The following is a 24,622-nucleotide window of genomic DNA, read 5'->3' as shown; positions in this document are numbered from 1 at the left end:
TGTCCAGGAGTATGCAAGTTAACGGGTCAGCCATGGGAAATACAAGGTTACAGGGATAATGTGGGTCTGGGTGGGATGCTTTTCAGAGAGCTGGTGTGAACTCGATAGGCAGAATGGCCTGCTTCCACACTGTAGAGGTTCAATGATATATAATGTTCACATTCTCCTCCTCACACCCTCACGCCTAGCTCTCTTTCACGTTTCCTACCCCCATCTCAGATTTGCAGACCCATCCAGCAACTCAACCATGATAGCCCCATTCCCCAAACCTATAGCATGACGTTCAGTGATGCTCTTTCCTCACAAACAGAGGGATACAACTGGAGGCACCAGGAAGGGACACACTCCCAGAGAATGAGCTCTCATTTCCGGGAACAACTACTGTTATGCAGAAGTCTTGAAGTCAGCAAAACCACTGCTGACACCATCGTACCTGAGGGCCTCTGCAATTTTAAACAACCATAGAAAGTGTCACACATTACAATGGTTAGCAGAAAACCATCAATAACCAACCTATGATCTGGCTGTAACGTACATTATCCTACCATCCGACACAATTAGTAAGAGAGAACGTGTTTTATTTTAAGTTGAATTCAGAGTGGCAATTTAAAGCATAGCCAACTTATAAAATCTTATAAGTTCATTTCCTGCCTCAGGCAACTGACTGTGTAGAGTTTGCACATTCTCCCCGTGTCTGCGTGGGTTTCCTCCGGGTGCTCCAGTTTCCGCCCACAGTCCAAAGATGTGCAGGTTAGGTGAATTGGCCATGCTAAATTGCCTGTAGTGTTAGGTGAAGGGGTAAATGTAGGGGAATGGGTCTGGGTGGGTTGCGCTTCTGCGGGTCAGTGTGGACTTGCTGGGCCGAAGGGCCTGTTTCCACACTGTAAGTAATCTAAGCTAATCATACATCTGATTAGATCTAAATCTGTAGCAAGATTTATTTATTCCCCCCACAAGCCAAATGCTGCGATTCTGGTGTGATTGGGGTGGCATGGTGGCTCAGTAGTTAGCACTGCCGCCTCACAGCGTCAGGGAGCTGGGCTTAATTCCTACCTCGGGCGACTGTGTGGAGTTTGCACATTCTCCCCGTGTCTGCAGGGGTTTCCTCCCACAATCCAAAGATGTGCAGGGCAGGTGAATTGCCCATACTGATAGGTGCATTAGTCAGGGGTAAATGTAGGGAAATGGGTCTGGGTGGGTTACTTTTCGGAGGGTTGGTGTGGACTTGTTGGGCCGAAGGGCCTGTTTCCATACTGTAGGGAATCTAATCTAAGATGATGTCACCTCTATGTAGTATTTGTATCTTTGTACCAAATCAAAATACACATGAAGATGCCAGAAATCTGAAATAAACATAAAGAATTCTGGAGAAACGCGACAAGTCTGGCAGCCTCTGTGGAGGCAAAAAGAGTTAAGGCTTCAATTCTTCTTCAGAATTTGTGCAGAAAGTTGTATTTTTGCATCTGAGGTAAATTCAGTCTTGAATCTGATTATTTTGATTTGGCTTATTTGCTTTACTGCATTGAAACATTTGTGCTATTTATATGTGTGGTGCTGGGAAAGCACAACAGGTCAGGCAGCATCCGAGGAGCAGGAGAATTGAGATTTCAGGCATGTGCTTTTCCAGCACCACACTCCCGACTCCAGCATCCACAGTCCTCACTTCCTCCTACTGATATCACAGTTTGCATTAACCACCAAAAATTCCTTCTGCATTTCTCTCATAACTTCAGTAGGGGAATCAGCTGAAAGACTGCAGGTGAATTATTGGGGATAATTCCTGACGTCTCTTTGTTCACATGATGTTTAGCAATTCAACAAGCTTTCCACACACTGTGCTGTCATTACTACCTGAAGCTGTATAAACCCAAACAATGATTCTGCATTCATCAATGGTTTAGTGAAAAAAATTACTGCTTGCAAATGTGTTGTCTGAAGCTCAGTGTTGACATTAAATCTAAATGAGCTGTAAATTGGGGGTATTAAAGTAAAGGAAGAAACTCATTTATCACCCTGACAGATCTACATTGTAATTACCATGAAGTTCCCTTCAAATCAGAAGGGACAGCTTGCATGTCACTCACCCAGTCACACACTGGCTTCCATTTATCTAATCATATCTTTCCCAGACCTCCTCGCATGAATATTAATACATCAGCTTGTTGCATCTAGTCAGACATTAGTTTGAATCCTTTTGAACCTAAACTGCATTTCCTTTGTAGAATTATATTCACTTCAGGTTAGTGTGTGTGAATACATTCTCTGAGGATTTACTGTCCTTTCCTCTGTCATACCAAGCAGGTAGCACCCATTGATCAGTGCAATACACAGATTGGAGATTGATTTATGGCAGAACAAAAAGAGGACATTTGTATTTTTCCATTTTCATGTTAACGTGCTGATTTAGGATCAACTTTAAAATGTACTACACAGAAGTTTGAACTGTAGCTTTAACTTGGTCTTCCACGTAAATGCCGCTGTTTCCTAGCTGTTAACAACATTGTTGGAGAGTCACAGGACTCTAAGCCTTAACTCAGCTTCCTTCCCACAGATGCTGTGTTTCGCCAGTAATTTCTGCTTTCTGCCATGTCACCTAACAAAGAAAGCTTGTGATTTCAAATAAACCAGTTGGACCATAACCTGGTGTCGTGAGACTTCTGATTTTGTTTTCACTTAAGGTTTGATGAGAGTACTGAGTCTGGAATGTATCCACTTCTTTTGATCAGAATGCAGGTGGAAAGATTCAGGTCATAGAGCGTGTTACATATTGCGGTGGGGGGACAGTGAGTCAGGTTAAGTACCTGCAAGAGAGAACTGGGGAGAACTGCTCCTGAAAAGGTTTTGTCAAACTGCAGCAAGTTGACTGATTGAGCAGGGTTGTGCTGTTGTGGTTGTTGGGACACTGTGGTGCCTGGGATTCCCATGTTGCAGCTCCATTGAGCACGGAGGCTTAGTGCTTAGCACTACTGCCTCACAGCACTGGTTCGGACCCAGCCTTGGGTAGCCGTCTGTGTGGAGTTTACACATTCTCCCTGTGTCTCCGGAGGTCCCCTCTAGGTGCTTACGTATCCATGCCCACATCAATGATATGGAGGTTAGGTGGATTGGCCATACTATAATTGTCCCATAGTGTCTAGGGATGTGCAGGCTAGGTGGATTAGCCAAGGGAAATACAGGGTTACAAGAATGGGGTGGGGGTGGGTCTTCAGAGGGTTGGTAAGGGCTGAACAGTCTGTTCCATGCTTTAGGGATTCTATTATTCTTTTTCTGGCTGTTCCCCCCATTGTTTCATTGGCTGCCAGGGGTTTTGGAGGAGACACAGGTAGACTTTCCAATGTTAATATTTAAATAGAATCATAGAATCCCTATAGTATGGAAACAGGCCCTTCAACCCAACAGTTCCACACCAACCCTCTGAAGAGTATCCCATCCAAACCCATTCCCCTACCCTACTCTATGTTTACTCCTAACTTACACGTCCCTGAACACAATGGGCAATTTAGCATGGCCAACTCAACTAACCGGCACAACTTTGGACTGTGGGAGTAAACAGTTGCATCCAGAGGAAACCTCTGCCGAGACAGGGAGAATGTGCGAACTCCACACAGACAGTCAACCGAGGCTGGGATCGAACCCAGGTCGCTGGTGGTGTGAGGCAGCAGTGTTAGCCGCTGTGCCACCCCAGTGAGACACACTTAAGCTTCTGCTTTCAACTGCAGAAGAGTCTTGAATAATTATTGATGGTTAAGATCTAGGATTGAACAGGAACAAAGAGCAGCTCAAGTTGGCAGTGAGTTTTTATTTCTTTCTTTGTTCTCGGTGATGCCATGAACCCCCGGCCTCAGCATGGACTCGAATTCCCGGTCTCAGTGTGGACTCAAATTCCCGGCCTCAGTGTGGACTCAAATTCCCGGCCTCAGTGTGGACTCAAATTCCCGGCCCCAGTGTGGACTGGAACTCCCGGCCTCAGTGTGGACTCAAATTCCCGGCCTCAGTGTGGACTGGAAATCCTGGCCTCAATGTGGACTCGAATTCCCAGCCTCAGTGTGGACTGGAACTCCTGGCCTCAGTGTGGACTCGAATTCCCAGCCTCAGTGTGGACTGGAAATCCTGGCCTCAGTGTGGACTCAAATTCCCAGCCTCAGTGTGGACTGGAACTCCCGGCCTCAGTGTGGACTCGAATTCCCGGCCTCAGTGTGGACTGGAACTCCCAGCTCTGCATGGACTCGAATTCCCAGGCTCAGTGTGGACTCAGTCTCCCATCCTCAGTTTGTATTTGAACTCCCAGCCTCAGCATGGACTGGCATGCTGTTCTCTCGACCGCCCACCAGGGTTTGAACTCAAGGACTGGGTTCGAAGGGCTGTCATTCTGAAATTTTTAACTCTCTATTTTCTAATTTATTCCCAAGATCTGTAATGCTGGAATTCTTATCTTTTTATTTCTCTAATTTCTTTCTCCCCAAGAATCTGTACTGAAGAATCTGTACCTTGGTACTTTGTACTCCCTAAGATGGTGCCCCAATTGGGAACATAAGCTTTCCTCTGTACTCATTTGAATACATTTGACAATAAAGCTACATACAAGATTTGTATCAATGTTTTACTCAAGTTGTTAAATATGATGCCTTTAGGTATTCTGGATTCAGAGCATATACTGTCAGGGCCACCTGAAAATTTACTGTACTTCTTAAAGTATTCAAAGATATGATTGCCCTCTGTCTAGTCTTGGACAAAATTTACTGATCTTTGTGTAGTGCATCAATACTTCCTAAAACAAAAGATTGAAAGATAGGCACTAAAAATATGATTGCTAAATTCATACATGACCTTTTAAAACTGTATAAGTGCAAAGCACTCATATATCCACTTCATTAGTTGCAAAATGTGGTAATAACAATTTATTGCTCAGCCACCTCCTCCTGGTTCCTACTGGTATTAATCTTTTCAGTTAATCTTTCCAAATAGCAGAAGAAAGCATTGTAACTCACAGTACGATATCACTGCTTGGCCCCTTTCCAGGTTTGGACAGGGCAAAAAACAAATTTCTGGACAGAATCCCTACAGCGTGGAAACAGGCTATTTGGCCCGACAAGTCCACACTGACCCTCTGAAGAGAATCCCACACAGACACAGGGAGAATGTGCAGGCTCCATACAGACAGTTGCTCAAGGCTGGAATTGAACCCAGGTCCCTGGCACTATGAAGCAGCGGTGCTAACCACTGACTCACCATGCCACCCTTGCTTTGCTTGAAGCAACAAATATTCGTTTACACTACGCTGTGTCCAGGTGTCAAACTGCCATTGTCAACAGAATTACTTCAGAGTTAAACTCATCCTTAACCAGATTTCTCAATTTAATTTAGCTGATAGCCAGCAGCAACATTGCTAGAACCCAGTTAAAAGCAGGTCCAGGCTAGGATTTTCACACCTCAGCATTTCTCAATGAGTGAGGTCAGTTGGTGTGTTATAGGAGGAGGAATCAATTTGAAATGGGACAGAGGAGCAATGGAAAGCAGATAATAAAAATCACTGAGGCGTAACACAAAGCTTCATAAGGCCTGCAAACAAATTGCTAGAGTTCATTTCTAGACAGTTGGGTTACAACAGGAGGGAGGTGATGTTAAAATTACAGGGAGAAAGTGAGGACTGCAGATGCTGGAGATCAGAGCTGAAAAATGTGATGCTGAAAAACCGCAGCAGGTCAGGCAGCATCCAAGGAGCAGGAGAGTCGGCATTTCGGGCAAAAGCCCTTCTTCAGGAAGGCTTATGCCCGAAACATCGATTCTCCTGCTCCTTTGATGCTACCTGACCTGCTGTGCTTTTCCAGCAACACATTTTTCAGCTCATGTTAAAGTTACAGTCTGTTTTTCCCATTCTGGCTCACAGTGTGCAGTTTTGTTCCCAATGTCACAACGAAAGACCTTGGGGTCCAGATTTATAGGTCCTGGAAGGTGGTGTTACAGGTAGATAAGGTGGTGAAGAAGGTGTTTGGTGCACTTGCCTTAATTTGTCAGGGCATTGAGTATAAGAGTTGGGATGTCATGTTGCAGCTGTACAGGACATTAGTTAGGTCACTTTTGGAATACTGTGTTCAGTTCTGGTCTCCCTGCTGCAGGAAAGAGATTGTTAAACTTTGAAAGGGTGCAGAAAAGGTTTACAAGGATGTTGCCAGGGTTGGAGGGTTTGAGCCTTGGGAGAGGTTGAATAGGCTGGGGCTGTTTTCCCTGGAGCGTCGGAGGCTGAGAAGTGACTATATTGACTTTTATAAAATCGCGAGGGGCATGGATAGGGTAAATAGATGAGTATATTTCCCCCAGGGTACGGGAGTCCAAAGCTAGATGGCATAGGATTAGGGTGAGAGGGGGAAAGATTTAAAAGGGACCTAAGCGGAAACGTTTTCACACTGAGGGTGGAGCGTGTATGGAATGAGGTGCCAGAGGAAGTGGTGGAGGCTGGTACAGCTACAACATTTAAAAGGCATCTGGATGAGTATATGAATAGGAAGGGAGTAGAGGGATATGGGCCAAGTGCTGGCAAATGGGACTAGCTATCTGGTAGGTGTGGATGAATTGGACGAAAGGGTCTGATTCTGAGCTGTACAGCTCGATGACTGTAAAAGTTGAGAAGGTTTGGAAGACATACACTGTTACCAGAATTTAGAATACAGGGCGGTTGTAGCAGACAGTGTTGGCACATTTAACGAGAAGGCTTGATGCATTAAACAGGAAAGAAAATTTTGGAGGGATACAAGAGAAGATAGAGATGAGGTATTTGAGCAGAAGGCGTTAGAGCCTATTCATGGTGACATTGGAGCAAATAGTCTGGGTCCCGTGTTTGAAACGCTTTACAATTTGACATAATCTTTCCAGAACCTGAATTTTCAGCATGTATGGTCATCATTGCCCATCAACGGCGCACGCTGATAACCTTTCGAGATGTCTCATTCCCGTACAGCAGACTTGCTACTCAGCTGTCTGATAGAGTTTACTTTTGCTTTCAAAGGTTACTGAAATGCAAATGAATTGAAAGCATTGCTATATTGAAAGATGTACAAATCGTGGTTAATGTAGCCTGTCCTCTGCTGATTGCAGATATTGCTCTCTGTTCTGCTCAATATCTGTGCAAGGAGTAGGATTAATGTGAGAAAATGCATTGGATCTTGTTGACAAAGACCCTCCCAGAAACGCAATTCATTTCTGGTACATTAACTTTGTTTTTCTGTCTCCACAAATATCACTTGACCTGCTGAGTTTCTCCAGCATGCTCTGGTTTCATTCTTTTCCAAATTGAGTTTTTAAAGCAATCAATGGATGTGACACTGAAAAGGGATATCACCACATAGTGTGGAAGCAGGCCATTCAGCCCATCAAGTCTACACTGAAGAGCATCCCACCCAGTCCCAAAAACCGTGCATTTTCCGTGACCAATCCATGTAACCAGCACATCCTTAGACTACAGAAGGATTGTGGAGCAAACCTACAGAAGATGTGTAATGCCCACTCAGACACTCTCTCAGGCCAGAATTGAACCCGTGCTCCCTCACGCTGAGAAGCAGCAGCGCTGAACATTAAACCACCATACTACCCCATTGGCCTGTGGCTTTGCTTAATTCTCTCATACTTTAGTTCTCGTCTCACCTGTCCCGCAGACACCAAGTCCACCTATCATTTTCTAAATGAATCACTCTTGTGGGTGAAGTTAGATGGTAATTATCATGTGAGGTGACCCCTGTCAACAGCCAACGTCAAATCTCTTCCTCCATCTCACTGACATACTTAACAACTAACACCAGGGTAGTAACAACAGCTTCTTGTTTATATCTGTAATATAATAAACCATCCCTGGGCACTTTACAGAAGATTTATAAATCAAAATAAGACACTGGGTTACCTTGGGACCAGCTGACCAAAGGCATGGTTAACAAGGTAGGTTCTAAAGGTTGCCTTAAAGGAATAAAGCAGGGTAGAAAAGATCAGGTCAAGGAGAAAATTCCAGAAAGTGGGACCAGGCAGTTGAAGGCGCATTTCTGTCGCTGAAGTGATTAAAATTGGGGGTTTCACAAAGGCCCAGAATTATATGAATTCAGTATGGCCTAGAGGAGAGTAGAGATAGGAAGGGGGGAAACTGTGATGGGATTTGAAAACGAGGATGAGAATGTAATGAAAATATCCTTGAGTAAAAGTATTGTATGTCAGCAAGCATAGAGGTGAAAGCTGTTGTGGGATCGCACGCATTTGAAAAAGGTACCCTACGTTTAAGTCAGCTAATGGCTAATGGTATGTTATAACTGATCTCCATCTCACTGTCAGTACTGTTAACCAGACACTTCAGCAGCCAGTTAGTCAGCCAGTCAATTACATATATATCAGTAATCAAAGTAAATGTGTAACCCCAGTCCCATTCAAACCTGATATATCATACTAAGGCATATAATTAGCTTTTAATAAATCTCCAGATACCTGTCTCAGTAACAGTCCATGTCATTGGGATATACGGTATATATGGAAAATATGTTGCATATAACAAAATACATCACATCAATACGAGAATGAGTTGGGGCATAGGCAGGAGGAATTGGGGTGTCATTAACTTTTCAGAGAGTAAATTGGGGGCAGTGATCCAGAAATGCATAGAACAAAGAACATTGCAGCACAGGAACAGTCCCTCCAGCCCACCAAGAATGTGCCCACACATGACACCTTTCTCAACTAAAACCTTTTACCTCTATGCAGCCCATATCTCTCCATTTCCTGCTGATTCATATATCTGTCCAGATGCCTCTTAAATGTTGGTCTTATATCTGCCTCCACCACCTCCTCTGGCAGTGCATTCCAGTCACTTACCACCCCCTGAGTAGAGTCATGAAGTCACACAGTTGTACAACAGGGAAACAGGCACCCTTCTATCTAACCTGAGTAAAATAACTTTTCTCTCACATCTCCTTTAAACTTACCCTCTGTTAGCTTCGCTTTTTACACCTGGATCCCTCTCCATGTCCATGCTTCTGAGGGTTCTGCCCTTTACCATGTAGTCAATGCAGGACAGAATAATCAAGGTTCGAGTTAATGCTGGCAAGTATGGGGTGGGGGGGGGGGGTGGTTTCGACAGCAGGTGATCTGAGATACAGAAAACTTTCAGTGATATTACAGACGTGAAAGTAATCAGTTTGACGGTGCAAGTATTGAGTAAGCAACCTATCTTGGGGACTCAGTATTACGGCCATGAGGATGGAGAAACTCAGAGAGGCTGTAACAAAACTGAATTATTCATTTATGTTTATTAAGAAATTAAAATGTTGGAATGGATAGAAAGAACAAGGCTATCTGATTGAGCAGGGGCACTGAGAGCCTGCGTCAATGTGATGTTGAGCCAGCTGGCAGATCTATTAGATGGCACCCAGTATTGGGAACCCTGGCAGAGTTATTTAACATCAGCCCAGCTTTGAGAATCAACCACTGCCTTAATTGGAGGTCAGTGGTTAGCACTGCTGCCTCACAGCGCCAGAGACCTGGGTTCAATTCCCACCTCAGGCGACTGACTGTGTGGAGTTTGCACGTTCTCCCCGTGTCTGCGTGGGTTTCCTCCGGGTGCTCCGGTTTCCTCCCACAGTCCAAAGATGTGCGAGTCAAGTGAATTGGCGATGCTAAATTGCCCGTAGTGTTAGGTAAGGGGTAAATGTAGGGGTATGGGTGGGTTGCGCTTCGGCGGGTCGGTGTGGACTTGTTGGGCCGGAGGGCCTGTTTCCACACTGTAAGTAATCTAATCTAATCTAACCACCTGATCTTGGGGTAACAAAGATACCTTGGGTTGCAGGTTCATAGTTCCTTGAAAGTGGAATCACAGGCACACAGGGTAACGAAGATGATGTTTGGTATGTTTGCCTATATTGGTCAGTGCTTTGAGTATAGGAATTGGGATGTCATGTTGCAGCTGTACAGGACATTAGTTAGGCCACGTTTAGAATAATGCATGCAATTCTGATCTCCCTGCTATAGGAAAGACGTTGTTAAACTTGGAAGGGTTCAGAAAAGGTTTATAAGGATGTTGCCAGGTTTGGAGGGTTTCAGCAAAAGGGAGAGCCTTGGGGCTATTTTCCCTGGTGCACCAGAGGCGAAGGCATGATCTTATAGAGATTTGTAAAATCATGAGGGGCATGGATAGGTTTTGTAGCTGAGGTCTTTTCATCAGTGTAGGGGACTATAAAACTGGAGGGCATAGGTTTAAGGTGAGAGGGGGAAGATTTAAAAGGGACCCAAGGGGTAACATTTTCACACAGAGGGTAGTGCATGTATGGAATGAGCTGCCAGAGGAAGTGGTGGAGTCTGGTACAATTACAGTATTTAATGGGCATCTGGATGGGTATCTGTATAGGAAGGGTTTAGAGGGTTATATCCTTCTAAACTGATAAAGGGGCTAGATTAGTTTAGCATAAATGCTGATAAAGGGGCTAGATTAGTTTAGCATATCTGGTCAGCATGGATGAGTTGGACTGAAGAGTCTGTTTCCATGCTGTACAACTCGATGACTCTAACTGCAGTAGAGTCAGATTGCAGTGCCTGTGACCATTGTCCGGATGGCCAGTGGCCGACCACTGTCTACCTTAAAAGCATTTGATGAATAGTTAAGCATCTGAAGTAATTTAACAAGTTCTTAGGCAAGGCTTTAATAGAACAGGATGTGGATTGCCTCCTCTCTTCGGCACATTATTAGTTTGCAAATGCTACAGGAATTTTTCTCAGCGGGAAATCGCTGATACTGCTTAAATGGCTTGGAAATTCTTTGGCTGTGTTTTGACGTAATTGCTGAGCCTTCTGTAGAATGATCTTGTGCCTCAGATCCCAGTCGCCCCACAAATCCAGCTACTTTCTCCTGCTTGTATACTTCCATGGCTCAGTTACACCCCGTTCAACACTCTTAAAACATTCCAAAGGGAACGACTGAACGAATTGAATCAATAACAATTATAAATGTGGACAAAGAAATACTTCATTTAAAATATTGAATTGGCTAACTCCTGAAGCAAAACAAAAGAACTGGATGATAGAGAAAACTGGTCATTTCTCATTCTGGCAATTTCTAGGATGTAATATTGGGAAGGGAAATAAGGCATGTTTGAATAACACTGGCCATATTGGTTTGAACTTTGTTTCCTCAATCAGCCAGACTGTAATATAATACTCAATTGTCATTTTCTAGGAGGATTGCCGAGACTTGCAAATGTGTTATCATCAGTTCATTGAACTATTTGGGTACTCTGTTTAGATTAGATGCACTTCTGTCTGATTCCGTGTTGCCCTGAGAGCATATGTATCGAATAAACACAGAAAAAAAAGATAATGAAAAGTGAAAAATATGGGAAAGAAAATATTTCAACAAATAGTTGACTTGATTGATTCAAATTGACTCATCAGCTGGCTTCAATCTGGATTCAAATCTAGAATGTCAAATCTAATAGCTTTCATGGATTTTACAATATATGTACACACAGCATCTGATTGAAATGTAACAGCTAATTCATTCTTTCTGACCTACAATGACACCTAACACTGTTGACGATGGAACTGATGTTTGGTTTCATTTCTGAGACAAAATCTTTATTTCAGGATTATAGAGAACGATATAAAACACTAACCTTAAGTGATATGCTTTCTCCTGTCTATCAGGCAGCCCATTTTTTTCTCTTCTGAAAATGTTATTTTTGATTCTTAATCGCTTGCATTATTTATTAAAGACCTGACAAAGATATTCTGTCAAATGCAGACACTTACACGAGCAGGCGGTATAAGTATATATTACAATCACCTGCAGGAGCTGACAAATCCAGCTGCGTGACTTGTCAATATAACATGAAATATTACTTTGATTTTAAAGTTCCTCCATTAGTGTCGTTCACATGTACGTGGTGCAGTGTTGAAATAAGCCGAACAAGCACTGAATCCTGTCTTTTGCCTGTGCTGAGTGAACAAATCTCAGTTGGAGGGTGATGGCAATTAGCTATTATTGTCAAAAAACCAGCATTGTAGGGAGCAGAATCACGGCTCTGTTAGCATTAGATTCCCCATTGTAATTAGGGGCTGACTGAAAGCTGGAACCTTGCATTTGTGGCGTCAAATGCATTTGTGACTTCTGGTGAAGCTCGGGGTGCAGTGATTGCAAAGAACAAAGAAATTCAGGGTCAGGAGGCTCTTTTTCCCTTTGTTCATTTGTGAGAAGTGGGTGTTACTGGCTGGGCTGGCATTTATTGCCCGATCCTCGAGAAGGGGATGGTCAGCTGCCTCTTGAACCGCTGCAGTCCATGTCCTGAGGGTTGACCCCAGAAAATGCAAATGGAATATTGTCCATCATTGCTAGGGGGGGATGGAGTTTAAAAGCAGGGGTTGGGGGGGTTATGCTGCAACTGTATAGGGTTCTGTTGAGGACATACCTGGAGTACTGTGTGCAGTTTTGGTCTCCTTACTTGAGAAAGGATGTACTGGCACTGGAGGGGGTGCAGAGGAGGTTCACTAGGTTGATCCGGGAGTTGAGAGGGTTGGCTCATGAGGAGAGGTAGAGTAGATTGGGAATATTCTCATTAGAAATTTAGAAGAATGAGGGGAATCTTATCAAAACATAAAAAAAATGGAGGGAATAGATAAGATAGAAGCAGGGACGTTGTTTCAACTGGCAGGTGAAACTAGAACTAGGGGCATAGCCTCAAAATAAGAGGGAGCAGATTTAGGGCTAAGTTAAGGATGAAATACTTCAACCAAAGGGTTGTGAATCGGTAGAATTCCCTGCAGAGTGAAGCAGCTGAGGTTACCTTGTTGCATGTTTTTAAGGCAGAGATAGATAGATTATTGAACAGGAAAAGAATGAAAGTTTATGGTGAATGGGCTGGGAAATGGAGCTGAGCCCATGTATAGATCAGCTGTGATCTTGTTGAATAGCGGAACAGGCTGGAGAGGCCAGAAGGCCTACTCCTGCTCCTGTTCTTACGTTCAATGCCCTCTCCCTCTCAAGCTTCCAACAAGATGAAGACGCGGCCACAGGAAACTGGGACTGTAACCTGGAGAAAGATAATACTTTCAACACAGTGGGAGGATATTGGGGAAAATAATCCAGGAGGGTAGTAATGAGCATTTCTAGCACACGTGGGACAGAGAAGCCGATGATGAGCCCAACATTGGATGCTCGGCTTCTTCTATTTGCTCCCCCCTTGAAGCCTCTGCAATAAAACATGAAATGAAAGAAGAGGCAGGGGTGGGCATCACGGAGACATTGTTGCAAGGGGATCAGGATTGGGAGCTGGATATTCAAGGATATACCTCCTATTGAAAAGATAGACATGAAATTAAATCAATAGTAAGAAATGAAGCAGGGTCAGGTGGTGTAGAATCTGTATGGGTAGAATTGAGGAACCGCAAAGGTGAATAAACCATACTTGGAGTAATGTACAGGCCTCCAAATAGCCGTCAGGAGCTGGGGCACAAGATATATCAGGAGATAGAAAAGACCGTGCAGGAAAGGCAAAGTTACAGTGATCATGGGGGATTTCACTATGCAGGTGGACTGGGAAAATCAGGTTGGTAGTGGTTCGCAAGAAAAGGAATTAGTGCAGTGTCTGCGAGATAGCGTTTTGGAACAGCCTGTGGTGGAGTCCACTAGGGGAACAAGCAATAATGGATTTAATGTTGTGCAAGGAGGCAGACTTGATAGGGGAGCTTAAGGTGAAGGAACCCTTGGGAGGCAGTGATCGTAATATGTTTGAATTTACTCTGCAATTTGAGAGCGCGAAGTTAGAATCAGAGATAATGCTATTACAGCTAAATAAAGTCAACTGCAGAGCCATGAGGGAGGAGCTGGGTAGAATTGACTGGGAGAGGATCCTAGCAGGAAAGACAGTGGAACAGCAATGGCAGGACTTTCTGAGAGTAATTCAGGAGACAGAACAGAGATTCATCCCAAGGAAAAGGAAGCATGGTACAGGCAGGATGGGGCAACCGTGGCTGACCAGGGAAATCGGGGACTGCATAAAAGCAAAAGAGAAAGCACATAATGTAGCAAAGGGCTGTGGGAAACCAGAGGATTGGGAAGCTTACAAAGACAAACAAAGGGCAAGAATAAAAGAAATAAGGAGGGAGAAGATTAAATATGAGGGTAAGCTAGCCCGTAATATAAAGGAAGACTGTAAGAGTTTCTTTAGATATAAAAAGGGCAAAAGAGAGGCAAAAGTGGACATTAGGCTGCTGGAAATGATACTGGAGAGATAGTAGTGGGGAACAAGGAAATGGCTGAGGAACTGAGTAATTATTTCATGTCAGTCTTCACAGTGGAAGACTTGAGTAACATCCCAAAAATTCAAGAGAGTGAGGAAGCAGAGCAGAATATACAGTGGTCACCACCAAGGAGAAGGTGCTAGAAAAGCTGAATGGCCTAAAGGTGGATAAATCACCTTGACCAGATGGACTACAACCCAGAGTTCTAAGGGAGATAGCTGAAGGTCCTGGGCTTCATCCACCACCACTCTCTCACCAGCTGAAGCCTGGAGGAAGAATGCCTCATCTTCTGCCTCAGAACACTTCAACCCTAGGGCATCAGTGTGGACCTCACTGGTTTCCTCATCTTACTCTATCTTACCCCAGTTCCAACCTGCCAGCTCAGCACCATCCTCATGATCTGTCCTACCTGCCAATCTTCCTTCTCACCTATCCACTCAATCTTCCTCTCCAACCTATCACCTTCATCCCCACCTCCATCCACCTATTGTACTCTTATCTACCTTCTCCCCAGCCCCACCTTCCCCCTCCCATTTATCTCTCCACCCCCAAGGCATCCTTGTACATTGTTACAGAAGGCTGTGAAGGCCAGGTCATTGAGTATATTTAAGACTGAGATAGATTCATGAGTACCAAGGGGATGGCACAATGGCTCAGTGGTTACAGCGCCAGGGATCCAGGTTTGATTCCAGCCTTGGACGACTGTCTGTGTGGAGTTTGTATATTCTCCCTGCGTTTGCGTGGGTTTGCTCTGGTTTCCTCCCGCAGTCCAAAGATGTGCACGTCAGGTGAATTGGCCATGCTAAATTGCCGATAGTGTTCAGGGAAGTGTAGGTTAGGTGCTTTAGTCAGGAGCAAATGTAGGGGAGGTGAAATGGGTCTGGGTATGTTACTCTTCAGAGGGTCAGTGTGGTCTTGTTGGGCTAAAGGCCTGTTTCCACACAGTAGGGATTCTAAAAAAAGGGGATCAAAGGTTACGGAGAGAAAGCGGGAGAGTGGGGTTGAGAAACTTATCAGCCATGAGAGGAATGGGAGAGCAGACTCCATGGGCTGAATGGCCTAATTCTTGCTCTGATGTCTTATGGTCGTATGAAGACCATGTACTGAGCCATATCATTTCCTTAGGTGTTTGCCAAGATGTCTGCACAATCGCCACCACAAAATTAGTATTTCTCAATTTGTTACTGTTCCAAAGCTGGAAACCAGGTGTAATGAATATCAATTACAACTACATCAATGTAGGTAGAGTCATGGAGCCATAGAGATGTGCAGCATGAAAACAAACCTATCAGTTCGACTGTTCCGTGCCAATCAGATATCCTAAATTAATCTAGTCCCATTTGACAACATTTGGCCCATATCCCTCTGAACCCTTCCTATTCCATCCACCAACCCAGGTGCCTTTTAAATGCTATAATTGTACCCTCCTCCTCCACCTTCTCTGGCAGCTCATTTCATGCACACACCACCCTCTGCGTGAAAACATTGCCCCTTAGGTCCCTTTTATACTTTCCCCTCTCACCTTAAACCTATGCCATCTCGGTTTGGACTCCCCTACCCTGGGGAAAAGACTATTGATCACGTTCCTCATGATTTTATAAACCTCTACAAGTTCCTCCCTCAGCCTTCAACGCTCCGGGAAAATAGCCCCGACCTATCCAGCCTCTCCTTGTAGCCACTAACATCCTTGTAAATCTTTTCCGAGCCCTTTCAAGTTCCACAGCATCCTTCCAATAGCAGGGAGACAGAACTGAATGCAGTATCCCAAAAGCGGTGGGTAGATGAATTAAAGCTTGTCCATTGACCTGGTGAGAGCACTCTTACTTTCGTGTGGGAAGGCGTGGTTCAAAACTCCATGCAGGAGACTTGAGTGTAGAAATGAGGTAGATCAATCACAGATTTTAAACTCTATCTTCCTTTTTGAGTGCGCATGAGGAATCCTGCAGGAAGACCATAAGACATAGGAGTTGAAGAAAGGCCATTCGGCCCATCGAGTCCACTCCGCCATTCAGTCATGGCTGATGGCCATTTCAACTCCACTTACCAGCATTCTCCCCGTAGCCCTTAAATCCTCGAGACAACAAGAATCTATCAATCTCGGCCTTGAAGACATTTAGCGTTCTGGACTCCACTGCACTCCGTGGCAATGAATTCCACAGGCCCACCACTCTCTGGCTGAAGAAATGTCTCCGCATTTCTGTTCTGAATTGAGCCCCTCTAATTCTAAAGCTGTGTCCACGGGTCCTAGTCTCCTCGCCTAACGGAAACAATTTCCTAGCGTCCACCCTTTCCAAGCCATGTATTATCTTGTACGTCTCTATTAAGTCTCCCCTCAATCTTCTAAACTCCAATGAATACAATCCCAAGATCCTCAGCCGTTCCTCATATGTTAGACCAACCATTCCAGGGATCATCCGTGTGAATCTCCGCTGGACGCGTTCCAGTGCCAGTATGTCCTTCCTGAGGTGTGGGGACCAAAACTGGACACAGTACTCCAAATGGGGCCTAACCAGAGCTTTATAAAGTCTCAGTAGCACATCGCTGCTTTTATATTCCAACCCTCTTGAGATAAGTGACAACATTGCATTCGCTTTCTTAATCACGGACTCAACCTGCATGTTTACCTTTAGAGAATCCTCGACTAACACTCCCAGATCCCTTTGTACTTTGGCTTTACTAATTTTCTCACCGTTTAGAAAGTAGTCTATGCTTTTATTCTTTTTGCCAAAGTGCAAGACCTCGCACTTGCTCACGTTAAATTCCATCAGCCATTTCCTGGACCACTCTCCCAACCTGTCTAGATCCCACTTCCTCAGTACTACCTGCCTGTCCACCTAACTTCGTATCATCGGCAAACTTCGCTAGAATGCCCCCAGTCCCCTCATCCAAATCATTAATATATAATACGAACAGCTGTGGCCCCAACACTGAACCCTGCAGGACACCGCTCGTCACCAGCTGCCATTCTGAAAAAGAACCTTTTATCCCAACTCTCTGCCTTCTGTTAGACAGCCAATCCTCAATCCATCTCAGCAGCTCACCTTGAACACCATGGGCCCTCACCTTGCTCAGCAGCCTTCTGTGTGGCACCTTATCAAAGGCCTTTTGAAAGTCTAGATAGACCACATCCACTGGGTTTCCCTGGTCTAACCTACTTGTTACCTCTTCAAAAAATTCCAACAGGTTTGTCAGGCATGACCTCCCCTTACTAAATCCATGTTGACTTGTTCTAATCAGACTCTGCTCTTCCAAGAATTTAGAAACCTCATCCTTAATGATGGATTCTAGAATTTTACCAACAACCGAGGTTAGGCTAATTGGCCTATAATTTTCCATCTTTTGTCTTGATCCTTTCTTGAACAAGGGGGTTACAACAGCCATCTTCCAACCATCCGGGACCTTTCCTAACTCCAGTGACTCTTGAAAGCTCTCAACCAATGCCTCTGCTATTTCCTCAGCCACCTCTCTCAGAACTCTAGGGTGTATCCCATCAGGGCCAGGAGATTTATCAATTTTAAGACTTTTTAACTTTTTTAGCACTATCTCTTTCGTAATGGCAACCATACTCAACTCAGCCCCCTGACTCCCTTTAATTTTTGGGATATCACTCATGTCTTCCACTGTGAAAACTGACGCAAAGTACTTGTTAAGTTCTCCTGCTATTTCCTTATCTCCCATCACTAGGCTTCCTGCATCAGTTTGAAGTGGCCCAATGTCTACTTTTGCCTGTCGTTTGTTTCTTATGTACTGAAAGAAACTTTTCAGTGATGATGAGGCAAGTATCTGTTCATCTCTCTTAGGGGTTACCAAATGGAATTGAAGGGTTTTCCTGGAGATTTGATCACAGCACATGCACCCCCACCGTGCTCCTGCCATGAGATGAAGATGAAGTAGAACTTCTTATTCCAGAGTCTTTGGGATTCTGTCCCACAGAGAACAGAGGACTGTAATTAGATGACAAGGGAGCTCACATGATGTGGAGCAGACCAGAAAGTGATATTAAAGCCACAGTTAGATCAGCCACGATCTTATTGAAAGACAGAGCAAGCTTGAGGGGCTGAATGGCCTACTGCTCTGTGCAAGGAATGGCAGGACAAGGACCAAGGGCAGGCGGAAGCGATTTGGTGTCATGGTAGGCACAACTTCATGGGCCGAAGGGCCTGTTCCTGTGCTGCACTGCTGTATGTTCTATGTTCTGACAATCTTATGTTCTTCTGCATAACTATCAGTTATGAAAACAACTTGTCGTGAAAAGGAACAGTATTATCAGTGAGGAAATCATGCAAAGGTTTGAGTAAATGAAAAATTATAGTAAGTGCATCTTCCCTGCAAGCAATGGGAAAAGGTTAAAGAATTTCTGGAGGGGGTCTACTGCAATCCTTCAGAAGGAAATGCAATGAAGAGACAAATGAGCTAGAGTGTGTACAAACAGGTTCAGTAGAAACCTATTTACAGGGTGTACTGGTGAAGTATCATTACTTGTGCAGTAACCTGACAAAATGCACCAGCCATCGTTTATAGATGCTCCGAGTAATGAGTGTTCGTCCACACACCTTACCTTTCACTTATTTAAATGCCAGGTTAGAAAATTAAGGCTCCTGGCTTTGTGACTCATTCTGACTCACCAGTTCCTGCAAGGGATGCTTCACAGCAGGATTATTCCATTGGCAAAATCATTCCTTTAATTTTAAGACTTGTCATAGAATCCTCCCTCTCTACAAAGAGCACTCTACCCTGTATTTCCCATGGCTAATCCACATAGCCTGCACATCTTTGGACTGATTTGGAGGTGCTGGTGTTGGACTGGGGTGTGCAAAGTTAAAAATCACACAAATAATCACACAGTGCTTCCAAATAAGTCTGTTGGACTATAACCTGGTGTTGTGTGATTTTAAACTTTCTACATCTTTGGACCTTGGGAGGAAACCCACACAGGCACATGCAAACTCCAGACTACACTTCTTTCACAGTCCAAAGATGGGCATGTGAGGTGGATTGGCCATTCTAAATTGACCAAAGGGTGCAGGCTAGGTGAATGAGCCATGGGAAATATAGGGTAGAGGTATGGTCTGACAGACAGTCACTCGAGGCTGGAATTGAACCAGAGACTCCATCACTGGTAAGATACTGACCACTGAGCGACCGTGTCACATTATGGAATGTAAAGCACAAAGGAACCTCTTGGCCAGTGAAAATTGGGATTTAGTCATTTTCAAAAAGAAACACAGAGTGAATTTCAGAAACCACATTCAAGTTGTTTCTGAAAAAATGGTGGCATTACCTTGTTATTCTCAATACCTTGGTGGAGATGTGGGAAGGTCTTAACAAATAGCCTTTTCGAATTCTCCCTACTATTTGAATGCTAGTTTAAAAAAGTGTGTCCGAGACACTGAACCTTTTTCTGAAGGAATTTTCAATGCCAATCTCCAGCTGTTAGCCATCCTTCTCACAAAACCACCAAACAGCTACATTGTCATGTGCCGTCAGGAATGTTTGTACTTTCGTTCCTGTGGCTAAACAATGGGAAAGGAAATGCTACGTTTAAATGTTTGAAGTACTATCCCCTTTGTTCCCGCAGCCTTTGATATTGACTGCTCCTGTACTCTGACAGCCTCAATCCCTTGTCTCCATTACAAGGTGATGTAACATGGGACTTGACTTTTTCTGAGAGACTGAAGGAATCTCTCATATTCCTCTGGGCAGTAGCTTTGCAGTTTCAGTAAACTATTAGTCTGCTTGATTACTGCCTGAAGTAATTGTAGAGCCTTTAAGTCACAGTTTGTGGGCATTCAATGGCAATGGAAATAGGAGTCCCTTGTCCTCTAATAGGTATATAGGGAAGTCTGCAGATGCTGGAGATCAGAGTTCAGAGTATGTTGCTGGAAAAGCACAACAGGCCAGGCAGCATCTGAGGAGCAAGAAAACCGATGTTTCGGGCTGGAGCCCTTCATCAGGAAGGGCTGATAAAGGGTTCAGGCCCAAAATGTCAATTCTCCTGCTCCTTGGATGCTGCCTGACCTGCTGTGCTTTTCCAGCAACACACTCTCAACTTGACCTCTAATCGCCAACCGTGGAGCTGCTCAGAGAGTACGGCAGTGTTGAATTGTTACAGGATGTATGGCTGCTCCTAGGGTTGATCACACTTGAATGACTCGTATGAAATGGTCACATGCTACTCTGCAAATTGATGAGCATGGTTTAGATTAGATTAGATTAGACTTACAGTGTGGAAACAGGCCCTTCGGCCCAACAAGTCCACACCGACCCGCCGAAGCGCAACCCACCCATACCCCTACATTTACCCCTTACCTAACACTACGGGCAATTTAGCATGGCCAATTCACCTGACCCGCACATCTTTGGACTGTGGGAGGAAACCGGAGCACCCGGAGGAAACCCACGCAGACACGGGGAGAACGTGCAAACTCCACACAGTCAGTCGCCTGAGTCGGGAATTGAACCCGGGTCTACAGGCGCTGTGAGGCAGCAGTGCTAACCACTGTGCCACCGTGCATCTTGCTCGTAAAAGAGTTTGTTCCATATAGTCAGGCTATAATCTCCAAGCGGGTGGGCCAATCCTGGCCAGGAGTTTGGCGACCTGCTCATTTGTCAAGATCCATGGGGAATAGACAGGAGATTGGGATCTGGATAATAGAGGAGAAAGTGAGGACTGCAGATGCTGGAGATCAGATCTGAAAATGTGTTGCTGGAAAAGCGCAGCAGGTCAGGCAGCATCCAAGGAACAGGAGAATCGACGTTTCGGGCATAAGCCCTTCTTCAGGACTCCTGAAGAAGGGCTTATGCCCGAAACGTAGCTTCTCCTGTTCCTTGGATGCTGCCTGACCTGCTGCGCTTTTCCAGCAACACATTTTCAGATCTGGATAATAGAGCCAGACTGGATAATGGAGTCAGGGCAGAGATGATGGGCTGAATAGCCTCCTCTGAACCATATTGAGGTCTGTAATTCTAATGTATGTTAATTGCCTCAGCCCACATGGCTTGGTTGATATAGCCATGTAAGTGTTATGACCCTCACTGCTCCTTAGAGGATCCACAAGTAAGTAAATTGAGGCCAATTAGAACTGTGCCTGCCATTAGCTGAGGTGACAAAAAAGTCTGACTACTATGTGCTCAGGTTATTGAAACATTTCCAGGTGTTTAAAATCATCACACATTATCTTTGCAAAGCTTAGAGCTTTTAATCGTTGATGCTAACTTGCCATGCTTTCTGATGAGGAAACTGTTGACTTATTCAAGTATATAAGTGTCAAGTTATACAATAGCTAACTCTCCAGTGCAGCCAGGAATGATGTAACAACCCCAGAAATTGCTGGAGAAACCTATCAGGTCTGGCATCATCTGTGAAGAGAGAAACAGGGTCAACATTGTCTCTGCTTTCTGATGAAAGGTTCCGACCTGTAATGTCAACTCCTCTTCCCCTCTGATGCTGCTCAACCTGCTGTGCGTTTTCCAGCTCCACTTTTTACCCACTCTGCTTTCTCCCCACACACCCTGCCAGATCGGCTGAGTTTCTCCAGCAATTTCTGTTGTTTCCCATTTCCAGCAGTTTGTTGTTTTATCTTTGCTTTGCACGCATCAATGATGCTCACTGGAACACTTGCTGTTTTCTCACTAATTGGTTCTTAACACTTTGCAAACCAGAACCAAGACATGGCAGCTAGTTTAACCGCAGAAGGCTTTCTTATTGGCTTCAGAGATAACTCAAACCTTCCTCCTCGGAGTTTCTTGCTGACCTCCTGGTGCCTCTATTGGCCCAATCGAGCCTCTCTAGGCTTACCCGACCATGGGGCTGCTATCCCGATAGAGAGAGATGACTAGTGGCGATTTAACCTGAGGGCCACATGGGCAGCATGGTGGCTCAATAGTTAGCACTGCTGCCTCACAGCGCCAGGGACCCAGGTTCCATTCCTCGGGTGACTGTTAGTGTGGAGTTTGCACATTCTCCCTGTGTCTGTGCTCCAGTTTCTTTCCACAATCCAAAGATGTGCAGGTTAGGTGAATGGGCCATGTTAAATTGCCTATAGTGCTCAGGGATGTGTAGGTTAGGTACATTAGTCAGGGGTAAATGTAGAGTAATAAGGCAGGGGAATGAGTCTGGGCCGGTTACTCTTCGGAGAGTCAGTATGGACTTGTTGGGCCAAATGGCCTGTTTCCACATTGTGGGGATTCTATTCTATTCTATCTCAAGCAAGGGAGACCTTGCAAAGGAGAGGCCATTGTGGTAACATCAGCTACTATGGGAATTGAGCCCACACTCTTGGCATCACACTGCTCCACAAGCCAACCATCCAGCCGACTGAGCTAAACCTGAGTGTTATCAGCAAACATTCAGTCTCCTGTGCCAGCATCCCCAGCCCTTCTAGGGTGCAGTTCTCCGCCCTGCATGTGCAAAGAATAAATCCTGTCAAGGCTTTTGGAAAGAAAACCATGTTATTTTCAACAGTAATGTTGGAAATTCTTTCACACCACTGAACCAAGTGTTTGTCAGAAATGCTCAGCTATTTTGAGTACAGCTGATTGACTCTTTGGAGCAAACTTCATCGGTGGCCTGTCCCTTACTTATGAGGATAGCTAATTTAATCCAATCCCCTCTAAACTAGTTTAGCCTTAGCCACTGAAAATAGCGTTTGTTGCTATTAACCTGCACTATTAGCCTAGGATTGTGTTCGGGTGGCTGGTCAGTTGGCTACACTGAGGACATTGGGAAAAAAGTGCAAAGGCAATGCTTCTTTTGGACAGGACGGGGAGGTGATGGTCTTACCACTGGACTGTTAATCCAGGAACCCAGGTAATGTTCTGGGAATCCAGGTTCAAATCCTACCAGGGTAATAGATGGTAGAAATTAAATCCAGTTAAAACATCTGGAACTGGGAGTCTAATGATGGCCATGAAACCATTGCTGATTGTGAGGAAAAACCCATCTGGTCCGTCATGTCCTTCAGGTAATGATGGAAATCTGCCATCTTTACCTGGTCTGACCTTACCTGTGACTCCAGACCCACAGCAATGTGGTTGACTGCAAAAAACTGCCCTCTGGGATGGCCAATAGATTCTGGGCTAGCCAGCAACATCCACATCCTGTGAAATATCCTCCTGCAATATTTGGAGCTCTATCACACCATTTGTGCCAAGTAAGGTGACTTACGATTCATCCCATTGCTTTATTCATTCCCACAGCCCTGCCTTTACAGAACACTTTTGACTCGGGAGCAGTATCGCATCAAATAGGTGTCAAAACTGTCAATAGCTCAAATTGCAGATCTGTGCCAACAGATTCCTTTCAGGCTGATTTCTTTGTTCGGGGAACACTATCATTCTCTGTCAGAAGGCTGAAGCATTTTCATTCATTATTGATTTTATGTGTCAGCAGATCTGAGAGACAGCCTGCGTGTTTGAGTGAGATTTATGGCTGAAAGGGGTTTTTTGTAAGGTGAACTTTATCGTGAATGTCACCACCCAGTGGAACAGTGATAGTGCACGGGCAACAACACATTGCCACAGCTAGCTGCTACAGCCAGCCGCCCTGTGTTTTTCATTGTCCGCACAAGCAGGAGACAGGAGCAGCAGGTTAGGAAGGGGGTACTAGCCTTGCAGCAGCCCTAGCCTCCCAGCTGCGGGAAAGTCTCGAATTCCAGATAGCTCGGTGGAAGGAGTGGGGTGGAATTGGAATTGCAGACTGAATCCGCGGAACCCTCAACCCCAGCTGCCTGGGACCCCTCCTCCCTAAGCACGCCAACATCAGCACCACATATGGACCCTTGTCACTGACGTCCCAAACTGGGACTGCATGTGCACAGGGCTGTTTGCGCATTTGGATAGCAATTATCTTTAAAGTGTTTGTACTTTAATTTTGTACACAAGTCTTTGTCATAACGGAGCATGAGGTGAGTTGTTTGCAGGGTTATGATAACAGATAATAATAACGCTAGCAACAGAACATTTACCATAACATATAACATAATTATAATCTACTTTTTGTCATCTACATAAATGATTTGGATGCAAGCATAGGAGGTACAGTTAGTAAGTTTGCAGATGACACCAAAATTGGAGGTGTAGTGCACAGTGAAGACGGTTACCTCAGATTACAACAGGATCTTGACCAGATGGGCCAATGGGCTGAGAAGTGGCAGATGGAGTTTAATTCAGATAAATGCGAGGTGCTGCATTTTGGGAAAGCAAATCTTACCAGGACTTATACACTTAATGGTAAGGTCCTAGGGCGTGTTGCTGAACAAAGAGACTTTGGAGTGCAGGTTCATAGCTCCTTGAAAGTGGAGTTGCAGGTAGACAGGATAGCAAAGAAGGCATTTGGTATGCTTTCCTTTATTGGTCAGAGTATTGA

Source organism: Hemiscyllium ocellatum, chromosome 20, assembly GCF_020745735.1.
Source record: "Hemiscyllium ocellatum isolate sHemOce1 chromosome 20, sHemOce1.pat.X.cur, whole genome shotgun sequence".
Classification (NCBI taxonomy): Eukaryota; Metazoa; Chordata; class Chondrichthyes; order Orectolobiformes; family Hemiscylliidae; genus Hemiscyllium; species Hemiscyllium ocellatum.
This window is presented reverse-complemented; position numbering follows the sequence as displayed.